The 16,458-nt window shown below is 37.1% G+C and overlaps 1 protein-coding gene across 5 annotated transcripts in view; it reads left to right on the forward strand.

The window, feature by feature from the left end:
- Positions 1-16,458, forward strand: part of LOC5566742 (Down syndrome cell adhesion molecule) — a 146,303-nt gene that overhangs the window by 60,830 nt on the left and 69,015 nt on the right. For 2 of the 5 annotated variants that reach the window (XM_021851196.1, XM_021851199.1), the window contains exon 1: positions 2,456-2,678. The exons of the other annotated variants lie outside the window; for them this stretch is intronic. The gene's annotated coding sequence lies outside the window, so the exon portion shown is untranslated. Of the gene's footprint in view, positions 1-2,455; positions 2,679-16,458 lie in introns of those variants that run through there. 5 annotated transcript variants of the gene reach the window in all.

The raw sequence follows: 16,458 nt of genomic DNA on the forward strand, positions 1-16,458 counted from the left end.
CTCATTTATTTCGTCATTGTTAAACCAAAATTTTATTCAAATATCAGAGCTTTTATGGTGTGTGTCAAACATGTATGAAAATGTGAATTGAACACATTTCAACTCCTCTACCAGCAGCTTCATTTTTCAGTGCTGAAAAATATTCAAATCGCGATAACTTTTCTGTTTATATATTGATATTTTGCGCCATTTTTTCACAAGATCCCGAAAAAAAAACTCTTCTTGTTTAAGAATCCGTGTCAATCTAGTTTAGAAGATATTCCATTGATCCTTGGGGGACCGACATTCTCCATATAAAATGTCGATGGCGGCCATTTTATTTTCGGTCAATTCATAAAAAAAATAAAATGTGTACTTTAAATTGCCAGGTAATAAGGAGCTACTCTGAAAAAATCATACAAATCGGTTTAGTATTCATGGAGAAATATTAAAATTACGGTACGAGGTTTTAAGAGATTTCTAGATCTTTATTTGTTCATCATGGTACCAGAAACATAAATGCTCATTACTCAAAGACGGCTGCACCAAATTGCTTGATTTTTTCACAACACACTCACATTAATGTATTGTTCCGAAGAATGAATATCCACGATAAATATTCTGTAACCTGAGATACTTACGTGGCACGTAGCTACGTCGGTCCCCCAAGAAATTCTAGAATATCTCCGGATCCAGATGGCCAATTATCAATATTAACACATATTCTTAAACTAGAAGAGTTTTTTGAGGGCTTGTGAAAAAATGGTGCAAAAATATCGAGAAACAAAAAAGTTATCGCAATTTGAATATTTTTAGTGGTGAAAAATGAAGCTGCCGGTAGAGGGATTGATAGAAGATTTTCCCCTGTAAACACCATGATTTGATCCTTTAAACAAGCAACAATTTTATTTTTCTTACGTTGTATAATCCACACATGCTTTACTAGGCCTATCTCTACGTACGGTCATCTAGCCGCAATCGTGTCCCCAACGGTAGTATGTGTCGAGGATTGTTTTTATTATCCCACTTTTTCCGCAACCTCCCTTTTCATCAAAACTGCCACACTGACACACTGCTGGCAACACCCCAAATCCTGGGCTGCCTGTTGACGATGATTGGAAGCAAATGGAAAATACCGATCCGGAACAATATTGCGCCCAGCGAAATACGAGCGTGGAAATTTAGGGCGAGAATTGCTTTCGGCAGGAACAGGTGTTAAATTTATTAATTTGATTTTTTAGGCTATGGAGAACGTGAAGACACAATAAAGCAAGGCTGCCATTGCTACTTTATTCGATGAAATCCATCGCTTTGCGAGCAGCACGTCTGCGTGAATAATCGTTGAAGGATTGTACGTAAATTGATCGGGGATCATGATGTCAAAAACCATCTTAACAGATTTTGAAATGGATATTGTTCCTTCTAATACTTCGTAACACAAAAAAAAAATCAGATAGCAATTTTCCTGCCAAGCATGTGTACTCCGATCATATGCTAAATGAGTTGCTAATTAGTCTTAACCGCTTTCACTAGCAATGATTGCCATTTTTGCTCTCTAGATGCTCGCTCTTCGACTAAATTAATTTGAAATCTGTCCAAACCAACCACGAGCCAGCGAGAGGACCTAATTTTAAATTTCGCATTTTCCTTCCAAATTAACCGCAGAACCACACAATATGAAATGAGAACTGTGTTTGCTGTACAATTTGACTGGATTCCATTCTACCGAAGCCCTTTTTCCCATTTTCTGATTCTTGTCGGTGTGGCTGCCAAAAAGTCTGCTGATGACATTTTCAATTTAGAAGCAACAGGATGACGAGTCGAAACTGATTCTTTCATATATTCATCCGAATCCAGTTACTCAGTTCGGAGGTGAGTTAGGAGTGGGGTTTCGTTTTTAGAAATCACATGATGTTTTTTTCTGGAGGAAACTAATGGTACAGTGTCGTATTGATATACACCATTTTTTGGAAGATCTCTTATTATAAAATCTGAAGGAGCGTTAAGGTAAAACAGCATGATTGAGAAGAACATACAGAACCATCTTATACACAATTTGTATTAAAACCTTGCATTTCATGAGTTATAAGCGGTTTCTTCACCACCGCTTAGGTCTTAAACCTGGTTTAATCGTATGGGTAAACGTGGTTTATGGCTTAAGCGAAGGTGAAGAAATCGGCCCTTAATGATTTAAAATTAAACATTTTTTGTACATGTTACGATATAATGAAATATTTAAATCAGGCTTCGTTTATGGGAGTAGTTTATGAGAGAAGGATTTGTATACCTATAAATCTGGAAAGAATATTGCCATTTCATTTTGGGATTCGCCACAACATGACAAAAACAAATAGGAACTTACACCGTTCTGATTTTCAGAAAAGATTATGTTGAAAACAGAAATTTTACTCAAGATTGTAGATAATAATAAACCTTTTCTTTCATTGTCAATATTATCGCAATCATTCAACCTCACAAAAATTCTCCTCACCCAGAAGTTCTATTCGTAGCTTAACTAAGACAACTTTTTCCCCTTTTTATCCTTTTCTTCCAGATCCCACGTCACTGTTGACTACAGCGATAATGGAAACAGACGTAAAGCATTCCTCGCAGCTCCGATGGCTTGGGAAGAAAATCTTCCCCCCTTTGGTATCTCCGCTGGTGACAAATAGAAAACAAACCGAACGATCCAATCTCCGGTAATCCTCGCGTCGCGTCGAACATCAAATGGATGGATGAGTGATGTGCCGTGCAATGAACAAGAAGAATGGCCTGGAAACACCTACGAATAGAGAGAAGACGGGGTGATATGGGTCCCCCTGTTGAAAAAACTTAATTTTAATTGTGAAGATCTTTGAAAACTTTATCAATTGGGGTTTATGGGGAAATCGTAAAAACAAGCTCAACATTACATTAAACAGTTATTGAATCAATCATGGCAAACGGATTAAATATAAAATAAATGAAACCAGAGTCAACGATTTCCAAATCAGCGGAGTTCAACGTGGCACCCTGTTCCAGGGATTTTGTTATATAATTTAAATTTCGCGGATAATTTCTGAGCTGGCTCCTTTGCTCTATGTCATTTAATCCCAAGATTGCCAAATTCCTTTTAGCTTGTGGTTTTGCTATGACGTTTTCTAATCCGACGGTGCACTTTACACCTCGTTTCCCTACCACTTTCAAACGAAATCCTTTATCGGAGAGTTACGATTGAAAGCAAATCCTAGGAAGATAATCTAACACCTCTTCAATCCAGCACTGAGAGGCTGATTTTTGTTGGGTTGGGCAGGACATCTATCCGTTTTACGTGGTTTAATAATGTGAAACTTGTGAACCGGATGGAATTGGTTTGACATTTATTTGACGCCAAATTGGAAGGGTCGATGGGGTTTATTTCCGAACGGATTGTGGGAAGCAAGTGACTTATTTATGATGGGGATAAAATTAGGACCATTAGGAGGGGAAGAAAGTTTCGGTCCATGTCAAGTTTACGTGGATGAATGACGTAACAAGATCCTTCCACGGAATAGCAATGGTCGTTCTTCTTCGCTCACTGCTCTACGGGCAATTTCATATTTACTGAGATATTTCTATACAGACAAACTTAACCATCTGCCGCAGAGTTTTGGCCGTATAATTGATTATGATATTATATTTTGCGATAAATATTTGATGAGGCCGAATGATATAAAAGATTGTACCCCGTTTGGCATAAAGTCGTTTGGCATAAGGTCGTTTGACATAAAGCCGTTTGGCATAAAGTCGTTTGGCATAATGGTCGTTTGGCATAATGGTCGTTTGGCATAATGATTGACTTGAAATAAATATCGGCATTTTTTAAGCTTTTACCGAGATCAACACCACCGAGCCCACAGCAAAAAAAATTGGTAGGTTCTAAACAAGCGTGGTGTTCGTTCAAAGATTATCCGAGCTAAGAATTTCAAAAAATGTTGTGACATTCGTGACGGGTCTCTACATCTCAGAACATAGAGTACCCTTGAGCTTGTTGCGATATACATATTTGAAAATAGTAAATTGGCAAGGAAAGTTCGCAGTTATTCATCAAGGGAACGCTCAAAGAATGTTTCGCTGCATATCAAGCTCTGTCCCAGTTTGGACGTAACACTCGCTGAAAATTACTTGATTAAAGAATGATTTTTTTTTTGCAAAATATCGAAAGCTCTAATCAAAAGATCTATTAATGCGACTTAATGCAAAAATAGCCTTTATACGAGAGCAGATTATTTTTCGTTTAAAATGTTTCAGACTCTAACGCAAAAAAAAAATCTTTTCACAGCACAGCTCAAATGAACAACACATCTTCAAAAGAAAATATTTGTGGCAAAACTTTTCAATGGTTCAAAATAAATTCTAATTTTGGAAGTGTATATCAAAAACACCGTCTATTATCGAGAAAATATATTTTCCAGCATATCTCGTAAGGAGACCACGCGTTTGCCCCAAAAAAAGTATATATTGAATATTGGCAGGTTCCGAAATAATTACTATTCTAACAACACATCTGGCAAGAATTGATAATAAAAATGGTTCACAATTAGCTTTACTAAATAAAAAAAATTATAACAGTATAAACATAAAGAACAGCATATTTTTTAAAGAAGGCAAAATTTACAATTAAACCAATACAAGAATTGACGCCAAAAATTATTGCGTCAATGACTGGTTCCCCCGAAAAGTGGTGACGAGAAAGAATGATAAACAGTCAAAAGAAGGCAGTAGTTGGTCATTCTCGTCTATACACATGTTGGCAAAAATGCTGAAGACGGTAAAACTCGAAAGAATTGCCAATTAAATAAAGAAGGGTGCATATTAGATGGTCAGTTTGTTCACCCCCCCTGAAATGTATATAGTAACGACAATTATGGGTGCTAAAAATTTTCAGGGGGAGTGGGCTAGTCTAGGAAACGGGATATTCGGGAAATGGCATTTGGGGAAACGACATTCGGGGAAAGGTAGCACAACCCATCAAAGTAACTGCAGTAATCGATGTCTCTTTTCGCTGATAATTTAAGCAGATCAATGTTATCGATTGCCGCCCTTTTGTCAATTCTATACAAAAATACTTTAAAAATATAGCTCCAAAGAACAGCCTATGCATAAAAGAAGGAGAAATTTATTGAAATTTAAAATCAACAGTTTTCATACCTATAATAATGGTTACATCATATTTAGGAAAAAAATAGAACAATTAATAGAAGGGTAAATTTGTGCTAAATATATAAAAATCTTCAGTGCAAAAATTTGTTCCAATAGCGAAACTCAAAAGAAGAATTTATATATAAAAGAAGGGTAATTTCTGGATAAATAATAAAATACTATTGGCAATAACTTTCCTAATGTGCTTAAGGTGATTATAAAAAGAAGCAACACGTCAAATTTTCAAGAGCACAAGACTCATTTTCCGCAATTATCAAGTAATTCTAATGCACCCCACAGACGCTCAGACGGTTTGACCAACATTGACTCCGCCCCCCAGGTTGATGCTCATGTTGGTGCTATGTTTGACCGTGTGTGACGCTGCTTGACGAACCAATTTGACAGTTTGTGAAACCAATTTGACGGTTGACGAATCGGTCGGCCAAAATCAAACGAGTTTGATTTTGCTCACACCACCGATGGGCGGAGCCAAATGTTCGACGAACCCATTGTACCGTCTGTAGGGATGTTGCACGAACACCGACGTCATCATGTCAAATTGAAGCTTCGACATCCCATGAACTGCCGATGCAGATGGGTGGAAAGTCAAAATGCGTGAATTTACGCAGCGTCGGTGCCATAAAGATCTATCAAATGCACGCTCTTGAGTTGTTTCTATATATTTCACTATCGTTTCCAACTATCTCTAACCGTTTTCTTTAGCAAATTCACCAAGGATTCTTTAATTATTCCTCAACCAATTTCTCCAGAAATATCTCCAATAAATAAATCCATCAGCAGTTTCTCCTGTGATTCAAAAAATCCATCTATGGATTGTACCTGGATTTGTACTACAGGGATTCCATCAGGAATTTCCTCTAGGTAGTTCCTCTAGGAATTTCATCAAGAATTCTTCTGGGGGTTTCTTCAGATGTTCGTCTAGGGATTCCATCAGGAACTCTTCAGGGATTCCATCTGGTATTCCTCCAGTGATTCGATCAGCTGTTCTTTCAGGGATTGCACCTGGAACTCAACTAGGGATTTCATCAGAAGTCAGTCCTGGGATTCTATCAGGAATTCTTCTAAAAGTTCCTTCAGGAATCCCTCTAGGGTTATTCTGGGTTAATTTATTATGAATTCTTTTCGAAACTTATTAGGAGATTACCCGAACTTCTAGAGAATACTTCAAGAGATTCATCCAAGAACTCTTCAAGGTAGTCCTCCTGGATCCCTTAAGGGATTCCTCCCGGAATAAGTCAACGGATACCTCCCGAAATTTCTCAAGGAATCAATCCTCAAGGAATTCCTTCAGCAAAATCTCCAACGATTCTCGAAGATTATCAGGATTTTCTCCATGGATTTTATCAGAAATATCTTATAAGTATTCCATTACCGGCATTTCTCAAGAGATTCCTTCCGGAATTTCTCAAAGGATTCCTCGCGGAATTTATCATGGGGCTCCTCCCGGATTTCCTTAAGGAATCAATCCTGGAAATCCTCAATGAATTTCTCCGGATTTTCAAGGAATTTCTCGTGGAATAACTTCAGGGATTCTTGGGGGTTTTCGGGAAACCTCCAGCGATATTACCAGAAATTTATTATAATAGTTTTACCTGTATTTTGGGAATTTACCAGTGTATCATCCAGTGACTCCATCAGGAATTCCTCCTGGGATTAAAAACAGGAATTCCTTCAGGGATTCAAAGCAGGATTCCTTCGTGGATGCCACCAAGATGAACTCCAATTATCCAATAACGAATTTCCTATGCGATTTGACCACAATTTTCCATAAAGATTCCACTAGTAATTCCTTCAGATACTTCAACAGTATTTTCCCTAATTATATCACCTGCAATTTTTCTAGCGTTAACACTGGGAATATCACCAGAGTTTCGTTAGAATTACCACCAGAAAAATCTACCAGAGTCTTGCAAGAAGTTCAACCATAAAATACTTCAAAGGTGATAATAAATCTTCGAGCTGTTTAGTAGAATACCTATTTTTTCATCTACTTCAAAGGTGTTACTAGGATTGTGCTTCAGGATTATCATAAATTCCTCCAGGGAGTTAACTGATATTTACTCAGAGTTTCAAACAACACATTTCTCTAAATGCCTCGGGATGAATCCCTAAAGTAGACCTAAATAATTTTATTTTCATTTCTATAAAAAAAAATCCATGGAGATATATCTTTAGAAATTCTAGGAGGTATCACCAAAGAAATCAATAGATTAATTCCTACAGAGTTTCCTGGAGAGATTCATTAGTATATTTCTGGAAGACCTTTTAAAGCAACCCTTGAAGGAGTTTCTGAAAGATTTTCTAAGGTAATTTCTGGTAGATTTCTTGGAAAAAATCCTTCAAGAAATACTGGATGGAATTGATGGATAAATTCCTTTAGGAATCCTCGGAGAAATTTATATTAGATTATTGAAGTAATTCCTGCAGAAATCCCAGGACGAATGCCTCGTAGGGTCCCTTCAGAGATACAAGGAAGAATCTTTGACGGAAACACTGGTGGAGTTTATAAAAGAATTTATTGAAGATTATCTCTAGCGAAATATCGAAGGATAACCTGTGGGATCCTCTCAAAAAAATTACAAGTGGAATCTCTAAAAGAATTCCTGCTGATCAAGTTTTGATGAATTTTTTTGCAGTATTTCTCTTGAAATCTTTGAAGGCTTTCTGATGTAATTCTTGGAGGAATTGTTGGTGGAATCCCAGGAGAAACTTTATGAATCCTTGGATAAATTGTGGGTAGTATCTGTATAGAAATGCTTGAAGTTTCGCTGGAGGAATTCTTAAATTAATCTTTGGAGGATTTTTTGGTGGAATTCTTGAAGGTAGCATTGAATGAACCACTGGAGAAATCCCTCGGGAAGTATTTGTATAGATCCCTGGAGAAATCTGTTGAAAAATTGCTAGAAAGAATCGCTGAAGAAATTCCTGGTGGATTTTCTGATTCCTTGAGAAATTTGAAGGGGGAGTCCTAAGAGCATGCCCTTAAAAAGTCCTGGTGAAATCCTTGGGGAAATTTCCGGTGATGATTTTTTTGAGAAATCCCTTGAGAAGTATCTGAAAGAATTCGTAATGCGATTCCTGGGTAACGCGTGATGGAATCCTTGGAACTAACTTCTAGAGAAATTTCTGAAGAAATCTTTGAAAAAATTGTTATAACAATCTGGAAGAATTCTAGAAGACAGCCTTGGAGTTAGCCCTGAAGAAATTCCTTGGAATATTTTTAGGAAGATCTTTGAAGGAATCAGTGGTTGAAATCCACAATAATTTGTAGAGGAATTTAAAAGGAATCCTTGGAAAAAATCCAACTGAAGGTATGCCTGAAGAATGTTCCCCGGAGAAATTTCTGGTTGAATCTGTGGATAAATTTCTAAAGGAATTATTGATAAAATTCGTGGTAGAATCCCAGGAAGAGCTTTTGGTGGAATCCTTAGTATTGCTTATGGATTCCTGGAAAAACTTCAAAGCAGAATAACTAGAGGAAACGATTGAAGATTCTGGATAGAATGTTTGAAAAAATAAAAAATCCTTGGCCATTCCCATATCAATGACTGCTCAGAATATTTCCCGAAAGAGACCCGTCATGATTTCTGAGTTTTGCCGGAATATTTCCTACGAACTATAACTAGAATTGCTCTTAAATATTTATTTCTTCCGGTACTTTAATGTTGAAAGTTCTTCTCTTCCTTACTGCGATTATTTCCAGAAAATCGCGAAAAGATTCTTCCTCACAGCCACAGCATTCGAAAAAATAACAATCATATATTCACTAGACTCTCGGCAAGTCTAAAAACATGCGAAGAAATATCGTGTTGCTGCAACCAAGCTTGACAGTCGGTCAAACGGTTGTACCAACATAAGTCGGTTTGACTAACTTGGAGGCGGAGTCAATGTTGGTCAAACCGTCTGAGCGTCTGTGGGCTGCATAAGCTTAGCTTACCTTAGATGAGGCTGACTACACATATCAATGGTTGCTATTCCGTGATTAACCGAAGTGGGTGAAGATGCTCAAAGAACCAACTAGAAGTTCGACTGGGATTGGCCATAATCTTCTTCAGTGTACATTATTCAGTGGGTCTATTTATACAGGGACAATAACGGCGCCGGCCACGTCCTTGCAATAAGGTGGGATTGGGGGAAGGAATACCAGTGTGTGTAACTTTTACTATTTGGAGACCGTGTTTACTTCTGCATCTCAACAAAGCTTACTGTTTGTTAACACCTGTACACTCGAACCCCCTCAGAGAGTCAGAAGTGCAACTTTGACCATGCATAGCTTTGTGAATTTCGAAGCGATTAAAAAAATCAGCAATGGAACTGGAAGCTATTTATGATTGATGTTCATTTTTTGAATTTTTGACATAGATCCTCTGATTTTAATTTTCTAACTGATCAATTGAATCTAATGATTGATGCAATGTTCAAAGCCACCACTATGACTGAAGCAGTCAAAGTTGGTGTAAAATTAACTAATCAAATGGTTGTTGGATTACGTTTTTCTAATGGATCCAAATAATAATTTAAATATTTTACTCTGGAATGCTTGTTTTCTAAATGGTAAAGAGGACGAGCTGTTTAATTTTCTTACAGCCAATAGCAGTTATTACTAAAACGTATTTCAAACCTAGGTCCAAACTCAAAAGAGATCCTAACTTTTTTGTTTATCGTAATGATCGATTTAATGGGGCATGTAAGGGAGTTGCAAGTTTTTGAAACTTTAGGTGTTTCTGTTGAAACACAGCTTTGTAAATATACTTTCATAGCTGCCTATTTACCTTTTCAATGCTCTGGACAGCAAGTTAATTTGCTCCAAATTGACTTGCGTAAATTGACTCGCAATAAGTCAAAATTGTTTGCCATTGGTGACTTTAATACTAAACATCGGTCATGAAATAATTCCCAAAGTAATTCCAATGGCAGAATTTTATTTGATGAGTGCTCTTCAGGATATTTCTTAATTCAATACCCTGATAGCCCTACATGTTTTTCCTCTTCTAGAAATCCATTTTCGATTGATTTGGTCGTAACCGACTCTAGTCATCTTTGTAGCCAATGAGTTACTCATGCTGATTTTGATTCTGATCATGTCCCTGTTACGTTTCAAATATCCCATGAAGCGATTCTCAATCCTATCAGCTCCACTTTCAATTATTTTCGAGCCGACTGGAATATATACGAAACATATATTGACTCTTATCTTGATGTTAACATTTCTCTACAAACAAAACTTGATATTGACAATGCTCTTCAAACTTTAACAAGTTCCATTGTTGAATCGACGATGACCTTAAACTCTTTATCCGTTTTATGAACGTGAGGAGAACCACTCGCGATCCTGCTTTAAAAATTATATGGCAGGATTTGCAGGAAAAAATCAAAAAACGTTTTTTGCAATTCCGTTGCAAATCAATCAACTTTTCATTGAGAAATTGATCAATATAACGGCCTACTTTTCCTACTGAAAAAAAAAACAGTTCTGAAAAGTGCTTTTTTGGTGCTGAAAAGTAGCACTTTTCAGTACTGTTTTGGTAGGCATCAAACGAACAACCCAGTCTCTTCATGCCATTTGTGCTTATTTGCGCGGCGTGAGAGTCGAGACGAGTCGTTCTCACCTCGGGTGATGTGAGGCGACTAATGTTAATCCAATGGGAGTGAGTCGACAATTGTTCCTCATTCGACTCGTCTCGCCTCACATGCAGCGCAGAATAAGCATAATTGCATCTGATTCTAGATCCGTTGTGCGATCTCATTCCGACAGGGGCTGTCCATTAACCACGTGATCAGTTTTTTGGAATTCCAGGCAACCCCTCTTCCCCCTCGTGGTCATTTGTCCATACACAAATTTATGAAATTTGTATAGACCGTGATCATTGGCCAGACCTTCCCTCTGACCAAGTGATTTATGGACGACCCCACACAGGCTAGCGATTCTGATTTGGATTCGAATAGTCCAACATTTGTAGTCAGCTACTGCTTGTGCTGTCTTACCTGATATCGATGGGAGCGTGAAAACTTGTGACATTCATGGGTAGGTACTACCACGGTGCTTCCCTGACCGTTATTATCAGAAAAAAATCTCCATCAAATCTGTGCTCACCAGTCGATTTCTATAGCCAAGCTGCATGTCTGGGAAAAATTTTAAAAAAATCGTAGGGCCCGTTTTGGAGTTAGGCCCTTTTGAATGTGTAAGTCCACTTATTCTAAAGAAATCCTGCTCTGCAAGTTATCTCGCCTCGGTTTTTCGTCGCAACTAGTATCCTGGTTAAACTCTTATCTTATTGGAAGAGATCTGCGAGTGAAACTGAACAATAGCGTGTCGTCGCCATTTTCGAATAAGTCAGGTGTTCCACAAGGGAGTAACTTGGGACCACTACTATTCACGCTGTTTTTCAATGACGTTACGTTGCATTTTGATGAAGGTTGCAAGTTAGTATATGCGGACGATTTCAAACTGTTTATCGAGGTACGATCCGTTGATGATTGTTTGCGTCTGCAAAATCGTCTACAACTGTTTGTTGAATGGTGTAACAAGAACAAGCTCGTCATCAGTGTTGTAAAATGTTATGTAATCTCGTTTCATCGTACCCAACGTCCTATTATGTATGACTATAACATTGACGGAGTCGTCCTGACAAGAGTAACCGAAGTTCTTGATTTAGGTGTCCAGTTGGATACAAAACTTGCGTTTGACAGCCAACGATCGATGGTTATCTCCAAAGCCACACAACGTTTGGGATTCATCTTTAAAATAGCGAAAGATTTCGATGATCCGCATTGCCTTAAGGCATTGTATTGTTCGCTCGTCCGTCCGATTCTTGAAAATGCCTCAGTTGTATGGTGTCCGCATCAGGTATCATGGTGTTTGAGGATTGAACGGGTGCAAAAACGTTTTGTCCGCATGGCACTACGAAATTTACCATGGCGAGACCCAGTCAATCTACCACCGTACCCGGAGTGGTGTCAATTGCTTGGAATAGATACTTTGCAACGTCGACGGAAAATCCAGCACGCCTTGTTAATTGCAAAGTTAATCAATGGTGAAATAGATTCCCCCGAACTGCGTTCAATGGTGAATTTTCGGATTCCGAGTAGGATGCTGGGGAATACAACTCTGCTTGAAAACAGATACCACAGGACCCTGTTTGGGTACAACGAACCGATTGCAGCTTGTGTTAGGACGTTCAGCACAGTGGAAGATCTGTTCGAGTTTGACGAACCGTCCAGCCATTTCGCCAATAGAATCAACCGTTCGAGATTAATTTGACGTTTATAGTTGTTTTTTTTTTTTGTTTTTACATGTGATGTAATGTGGTGTGTAATAGTTTTCGTCCTTTTATTAGTATGTTAGTCGTTATAAGTTTATGTAGACCATGAAGTCCGATAAACATGAAGAATAAAAAAATAAATAAATAAAAAATAAAAAAAAAATCCGAGATATTCAAACGAGTTTTCATTGGCCGTGATTATCAGGATAGATATAATGTTAAAATTTGAATCAAAGTTGGATTATATGGTTATTTGTTAGTTCTGGGGAGAGTTTTGAATGATAAGATAGACGAAATTTGTAGTTACGTCCTTTTGGAAGCGTAACCATTGAAAACACTCATTTCCAATAGATGAATTAGGTATTCTTATACCTTTGAGCATGTTCAAATGTTTTCAATGGCACATTGCACTTATATGCCGCCACAGTATTTCACAATCAACTGATTTTCCATAGGCTCAAGTGTTTTAAGGCAATACGGAGCCAATTTCATCATGTAACCAAATTAGTTCTTGTAGCACAATATTCTGGATAGCTTGGTGAACCCATGTACTCACGATTCAGTTTATTTTACATGCAATTATTGTTACCTGTGGTATATCGAAGCGAAGTATACGTCAAGGAATACTTTACGAGTTAAGTTTTCGATTATGGATAGCAGTGTATGGAATAAAATAAAATTACCAACGTAGAAAGCAGCGATACAATATGGAAGAAAACAATGCAAAGTTTAGAACATCCGTTATTATTTTGTTTAATGGAGTTCAAAATTATACATGGAAATCTTTAGATTGTGTAGGATTGAAACCATATTCTGGTATATAGTCCAGCAGGTTATCGATAGGGCCACAGAACAATTTACGATTTTCCGGTAATCATACCTGGAATTTACGTAAAATCCATGAACAACTCTGTTATAATCATATTTTATATATCATTTCAAAATTATACCCCTTGACTTTGAATTCCATTACCCCGAATACCCGAAGACCATCTTCGCAAGTTCCAGTTTCTAGAATGGCATTACTTTGACTTTCATTATCACGGGACAATGTCATACAAGGTAATTATATATCCGGGACAATAGCATTCAGTGTAATAGTGCGTTCAGAGTGATGACACTCGGGTTAATGAAATTCGGAGTTAAGGTATAGAATCTTCTCAAGTGAGTTTGATTTTCAAGGAGACATATAACATAAAGCTCTGAAAGTGTTATGATTTTAAATTCAATAAAACCAAATAATAACGAATGTTTCTTACTTTTCTTGAGCATATTTCAAGTACTGAGGCTTTGTTTCACAACATACCATGAGAATGGACTGTTTGATTTATACAATTCTTTCACTATTGTATTTATACAGAGCTCTTACGTGTTTGTGAAATCGAAAAGACCGAGAAACCCAATGGTAAAATTGTAGATTTTTGAAAAATATAAATGTAGTAATGTATGCTACAACTGATGACAAAACTATTGACAGTGGTCTAGAGTTCTATTAGGTCCGTCACACTCGGCCTTAGATTGGGTACCACTTCTAGTACTGCATTTGGTCCCTCGGTAGTGCAAAAGGTACCTAAGTTTGACAGATCGCAGTACACTTTTCACGGCATTCTAGATTACCTTATCAGCCATAAAATTTTGGGCAACTGCTAGGGACATGGAGGTCTTTAATGTGTCTTTGGTTCTATAGTTTGGCCAATTGTGCATTACTCAGCAATTGAAGTTTTTGTTCTGGGGCCGTACAAAATCAGCCGCAATAGCCGGTAGCTTCTGCTTCTTCTTATTGGCATTACGTTACAACTGGGGCAGAGCCTGCTTCTCTACTTAGTGTTCAATGAGCACTTCCACATTTATTACCTGAGAGCTTTCTTTGCCAGAGTTGCCATTGTTGCATCGTATATCGTGTGGCAGGTACGAACATACTATATGCCCAGGGAAGTCAAGAAAATTTTCATTACGAAAAGATTCTGAACCGACCGGGAATTGAACCCAATCACCTCTAGCATGGCTTTATTTTGTAGTCGCGAACTCTAACCACTCGGTTAGGGAAGGCCCAAGGTAGCTAGTTGGGCCATAACAATATTCTATGAATAATAATGACACGAAAATTGCTCCGTAATGCCTTACAGCGCTTGAGCCTTTGAAAAAATAATAAATTGTGAAATACTTTGGTGACATATAAGTGCAATGTTGCATTGAAAACATTTGAACATGCTTAACGGAATGCCTGCCTAAAAGAATACCTAATTAATCTATTGGAAATTAGTGTTTTCAATGGTTACGCTTCCAAAAGGACGTAACTTCAAATTTCGTCTATCCTCTCATTCAAAACTACTCTCAGTAGTTACAAATAACTATATAAACCAACTTTGATTAAAATTTTAATGTTATATCTATTCTGATAATCACGGCCAATAAAAACTCGTTTAAATATCTCAGATTATATTAGAATTAGTGGACTTACACATTCAAAAGGGCGTAACTTCAAAACGGGCCCTACGATTTTTTTAAAATTTTGCCTAGACATGCAGCTTAGCTATATAAATCGAATGGTGAGCACAGATTTGATGGAGATTTTTTTCTGATAATAACGGTCAGGGGAGCACCGTGACTACTGTATCACAGCCTACGTGATTGAAAAATACTGAATTGACACTACGCATGGATGTGTGCCCATGTGAGTTCTCTTGAAATGTTTGTTTGTGCTTTTAGAGTTCATCCAGCTGAAATGGAATTTTTCGAAATAGCAAAAAATGTTGTAGGCAACTCGTTGCAAAACTCGATTTTTTTCAGAACTCGTTGTATTTATCCAACTCGGCGAACCTCGTTGGATAAATTTACAACTGAAAAAATCATCATTTTGCAATTTGTTGCCTAAAAAACTATTTCACTATCAAAAATAAAAAAATTGAAAATAGAATTTCTCAATTGGACATTGGCTCTAAGCCCTTTGGAAAGTATCTAAAATTTCGAAAAAAAAAAACCCAAAAGTAAATACCGGCATTGAAGGAGGAAAACAAATTATTTCTAACTAATTGCGAAAAAGCTCAAAAACTTGCTATGCAGTTTAAAAGCACGCACAATTTTTATTTGAGACTTGCTAGTTCAATGAAAAATCAAGTTACTCAGGATTTCAAAATTATTCTCAATCAAGAGAGCGTTTTCGAATTTCCTGGGAGACTGACTTGGTAGAAGTGAGAACTATTATTCAAAAAATCAAAAATATGAAAGCCCCTGGCGATGATGAAATTTATTACATCCTCATCAAGAAAAATTCCAGAAAGTAGCTTATCAATCTCAGTTGAAATATTTAACAAAAGTTTTCAGTTCCTGATAAATGGAAAAATGCTAAGGTTGTACGAATTTCGAAATCTGCTAGAAGCTTAGCTATCGTTCAATCAGTTTACTTTCTTCCATCAGTAAACTTTTTGAGAAGGTCATTTTGAAAGGTGATCAACGAAAAATAAATTTTCGCCAATGAACAGTTCGGATTCTGCCATGGACATTCAACCACTCATCAACTTTTACGTGTAACAAATTTGATCCGTTCCAACAAATCTGAAGGCTATTCTATTGGTCTTGCTCTTCTAGACATAGAAAAAGCATTCGACAGTGTTTGGCGTTCAGGCTTGATTGTAAATTTAAAAAAACTTTAATTTTACAACATACATTGTTAGAATAATTCAAAGTTATCTGTCAAACCGTATTTCAGGTTAATTTTCAGAACTCCAAGTCTGAAAGACTTCCTTAAGAGCTGGTGTTCCTCATGGTAGCATATTGGAACCAATATTATACAATATTTTAACATCTGACTTTCCTGAGTTACAGGAAATGTCATTTTTTTTTGTTTGCGGATGACACAGGCCTCTCCGCCAAAGGACGAAGCCTGCGTGTCATCTGTAGTCGATTGCAAAAAAGTTTGGATATTTTTCTTCATACTTGCATAAATGGAAGATTTCTCCTAATACTTCCAAAACTCAACAAATAATATTCCCACATAAACCAAAAGCTCTTTATTTGGATCCTTCAAGTAAACATG

This window comes from Aedes aegypti, chromosome 3, assembly GCF_002204515.2.
Source record: "Aedes aegypti strain LVP_AGWG chromosome 3, AaegL5.0 Primary Assembly, whole genome shotgun sequence".
In the NCBI taxonomy this organism is placed as follows: domain Eukaryota; kingdom Metazoa; phylum Arthropoda; class Insecta; order Diptera; family Culicidae; genus Aedes; species Aedes aegypti.